At 37.8% G+C, this 4,352-nt stretch overlaps 1 long non-coding RNA gene across 7 annotated transcripts; it reads left to right on the top strand.

Moving 5' to 3' along the window:
• The first annotated feature begins 1,634 nt into the window (after positions 1-1,634).
• LOC127129453 (uncharacterized) lies at positions 1,635-4,113 on the top strand. 7 transcript variants are annotated; one of them, XR_007806342.1, is made up of 5 exons: positions 1,640-2,296; positions 2,417-2,579; positions 2,664-2,774; positions 3,144-3,702; positions 3,790-4,113. It is a non-coding gene; the product is annotated as an uncharacterized LOC127129453 (long non-coding RNA). The 7 variants fall into 7 exon arrangements; XR_007806339.1 differs by having other exon boundaries at positions 1,637-2,579; XR_007806344.1 differs by having other exon boundaries at positions 1,637-2,774; positions 3,144-3,213; positions 3,311-3,702.
• The last annotated feature ends 239 nt before the right edge of the window (positions 4,114-4,352 follow it).

The raw sequence follows: 4,352 nt of genomic DNA, 5'->3' as shown, positions 1-4,352 counted from the left end.
TGAGCGCTGGGTCATACGTCCCATACCCAAAGATATTCAGAATGGAGGTAGTAATACTATAGTCCCACTCATTCTCTATTGCTTAAGGCTTGTATCGTACAACTCAGTTCATGATTGATAAGTTGTTGATGTAGTCCTTGCTTTTTGTATGGTGCTTTGTGAAGAGAGATAGACTTGCCAATCGTGTGATTAGAATTGTGCTAAAGTCTATGAATGGAGGTGAATACGATGAGCGCTGGGTCATACGTCCCATACCCAAAGATACTCAGAATGGGGGTAGGAATACTCCAGTCCCACTCCTTCTCTATTACAATCCTAATTTTGACTTAACAAGCTCTTGTAGTTTCCACCTTTGATTGCTTGTATAATCCGCTGCTTGGTATGACTGAGGATGCCTTGATTGAAGATCTTGACTTGAGGCTTCGAGCTTCACAGCTTAGAAGAAAAGTCTTATTAAGTGATCAAGGGTCTTTTGGTAACTCAAACTAGACTGTGGAATTATACAAGTTCAAAGGATTTAAATTGATCAAAATTGCCTTTGATCAATTTAATCATGGGTTTGTTTTGGTTTAGGGAACTAGGTTAATCCTAATCTAGAAGTTAGTAATTATTAGAAACTATACTAAGGGATCATGCATTGGTTGATTAAAGTTGATTAAGAAACCTATGTTAAAATCCTAGGGGAACATACAATTGTTAGGAATTGATTAAAATTCTAATGTCAAGTTCTAGTCCTAAGGGACCATGTTATAGTTAGTCAAAATCTTGGTTAAAAATTTATGTACAAATTCTAGGGGGACATGCCATTGTTAAGAGTTGATTAAACTTCTAATATCAAATTCTAGTCCTAAGGGCTCATGCATTTATATGACCAAAATGGTAAGATAAACCCCTAAAGGGTAAAATGGTTATTCACAAAATATTCAATTGGGAACAAAATAACATTCTAATTAAATTCTAAGTATGATATAAAATTTGGTCAAGTTCTAAGGTTATTCTAAGGCTAGGAATTAAGCTACATCAATATGCTAAAAAAATCAATTAGATTCTAGATATCAATCATCCTAAAAATGTTATTAAATCCTAAATCGGTTCTAATTCTAAAACTCAATATATCTTAAATCAATTCTAGTTCTAAAGTTTTAAAAGATTACCCGATCTAACTAACCTAATATTGCTAAAACTAGATTAGATCTAAATTCTAAGATTTTAATCTAACCTAACATTTGAATAAGCCTAATTGAATCCTAATACCTAATTAACTAATATCCTAAAAAATTAGTTAAAACTAATGAATTTCTAATACCTAATCAAGATATTTCTAATTAATTCCTAATTAACCTAAAAACTAAATTACATTCTAAAATTAATTTCCAAATTTTAATATCTAAAGAAAAAGCAATTAAAAGAGGCAAAGTAATTGTGCAATAGAAATCCAAAATTGGACCAAGGGAGTGTTAGTAAGAACCTGGAGGTGCAGCAAGGAATTTAGGCGTAATGGCCCTTGATTCCGGACTGTGAACCCATAGAGGGGTACAAGGAAGTAGTTTCCCATTACTACACAAGGGCCCTAAACAAAGGCCCAAACGGCACAGTTCATACGAGAAAAGGGGTGCAGAAAGAGAAAGTGAGGTGCAGATGAGACGGTTCGTACATAGCTTATTCCGCTTGACCCACGTGATAAAGAACACGGTCCTTCTTCAACTTCCCCAAAGGTCTGATACTCGCGAAAGAGGGGCAATGAATTGTAACACCGCTCTGCGAATGGACGTCCATCATCGACAATGGGTTGTGATTTTTCCAGAAAGTAGGAGGAATCGACCATGATACTACCTCATCCAACACGTTCTTCGTTCCGATGGAGCTTTGAATGGGGTTTTCGCTCCAATTGATTCTTCAGTCGATCTTGGCTCGAAGTCTTTTATCGCTTTTCGGAGCGATTCTGCCGCCTGCTGACCGGTTTGACGATGGATATTCTCGGCAACATTGAGTTTGGAGAGGATTCACTTCTCCAATTCAGTGAGCACGGGGTTGAAAAACTGATGTTTAAAGGACGACGCCGCTATTGCGCTTCAAGAAATCAACACAACTGTATCACGTTAATTTTCCCCAATCATGGAGTCTCGCTTGAACTTCTCAACAATATCTTAAGCAATTCAGTTTGAACGGGCGTGAATCGAAGCGAATACGACGCTTTACCGCAACGATAAGACAGTTCGGATGATTCAAACGCGAATGGGTGTGAATCGAAGCGAACACATCGCTTTACAGGGTTCAACTGCAGCGACAGAAGCACGTAAATCTCTTATGCGATTCCAATCTTTCACCCCTTCATAGCCATCTTCTTTGTTGCGACTTCGCTCTTCTGACTTCTTTGGTTATGCGATGTGTGAGATTGTTGAATTAATGATTACAGGCTTTGTCTTAAATTCCGTTCATAGAAAGGGATTTGAGAAGAAAACGAAAATGTGAGGAAGGGAATCGAAGGCGAAAGCGTATTGTTGATTGAAGATGGATTCTGCACGAGGATAGTGAAAGAATCCCGTTGAACTGAAGGTTGAGTTTTGAGGATTCTGCAGGTAAGGGATGAGCCGACCTAATGTGACTCTGTTGCAGAATTTGCAGAGTCGAATTTGCAGGTTTGAATTGATTTGCGGCTACAGGTTGCAGAACTTTGAAAAAGGTGAAAGCAATTGGGAGAGTGAGAAATGAAGAAATGAAGAAATGAAGAGGATGAAGAAAGGGTTGGAAGAACCCTGAAGAATCACCATGAGGTTAGCTTTTATAGTGTGTAAGAACTTGTACCTCCCTCCAATTTTCTGTTAAAAAGGTTTAACTGTTTGTTAGAGTTGTTAGCTATAGGTTAATGGAGTCAGTTAATCAGTTAGCTCGAAATGATTTTTTCAGTTACATGTTGATTTCAGAACAGTTAGAGTTAGTTTCAATAATTTTAAATCAGTTAGTGAGTTAGTTGGAGTTTGTTAAGAATGGAAATTGGTGGATTTATTATTGAAATGAGTGAACTGTTAATTTACCTTAGTCTTTCTGCAGAACTCTTACCGATGTATTGCTATTTGAGATCACATGCTTGTCATTTTATTTTGGTCATTGGTGTGCTACATGTTTTTCTTCAAATTCTGCAGGTGAATGCCCCTGTTGGATGCTACTTCTATTGCCGACATGAAACGAAAGAGTGCAGGATGCACTGTGTCGGTATGTTATGGAATACATGTTTGGCTTTTATCTCCACGAGTTCTTGGTAATTTGGTCTTTCTCTCCATGAATTTGCCTAAGAAAGCTGAAATGACAGGTCATTTAATGGGTTTCTTCCTATTGCTAAAAACAAGCTGCCAGATGCGATTCAAAATGCCTGTGTAATGAAATGTGATTCTAATGCAATGTTCTGTTAAGAGATTGGTGTTGAGTTAATTTGGTGCATGTCAGAACAAGGTATGTTCCAATAGAATTGGCTTTATAGAAGTTATATCTGACCCTGCTGTGACTGCCATGTTGCAGGTACAAACGAACGAACCTGGTAGTAGCCTACATCCAGAGAGATGCCATGAGTCCTGGTAGCAAAAGGATTAATTGATCCTTGGCGCTTAGTGGTTGAAATGGAACCGAAGTGAGCTTGGTAATTGTTTTCCCGTTATTACTTAAAGGCTTGATTTGGGTGTGCACCATTAGATTTATCAAGTGAAGGTAACACGAATGGTGTCAGGAGTTGTTGTGTCGAGAATTCATCATGGTTTCGTTAGGCTATTGAAACCTGTTATTATTTCTTTGCAGGTTGTGAATGGTACAGTATCGACCTGGTTGAATTGAAATGTCAAAGCCAAAACTCATTGGCGGTTGGAAGGCGGCTGGTCACACGGTTTCGTAGCAGTCACGGCAGGACAGGTTGCACCTTTTTCGGAGATGTCTTGGAACTGGAGTTTGGAATTGTACATATTTAAAGTACTTTGTGGTTCCTGAGCATACATGTTAACTCTAGATTATTTAGAGTTTGCACTTGATTTGTTCATAGGTAAATTGGGTTGTAACCGAATGATAAATCGAAATTGTAACCGAGTTAAAAGGTAGTAATCAGTACTTAAGAGGAAAGTTGAATAATTTTATTAAGTGTTAGCAAATTGCATGTAGCATTGGATAAGTAGAGGAAGAGTCGTGGAAGACGGGTGGCTTTGAAATGTAAAAGTCGTTAGTCTATCCATACTCAGACCAAGCTAAACCAAGCTACATATGGATGTATATAAAAAAGTGGGCCAAAGCTCTATGAGAATGAAGGTATATTCGGTAGAAGTAAATCTTTGGCTCCTTTAAATCAAGATTAAACCCCAAAGTTTCAAAGA

Source organism: Lathyrus oleraceus, chromosome 1 (assembly GCF_024323335.1).
Source record: "Lathyrus oleraceus cultivar Zhongwan6 chromosome 1, CAAS_Psat_ZW6_1.0, whole genome shotgun sequence".
NCBI classification, from domain to species: domain Eukaryota; kingdom Viridiplantae; phylum Streptophyta; class Magnoliopsida; order Fabales; family Fabaceae; genus Lathyrus; species Lathyrus oleraceus.
The sequence above is the reverse complement of the archived record's forward strand: the minus strand, read 5'-3'. Positions and strand labels throughout refer to the sequence as shown.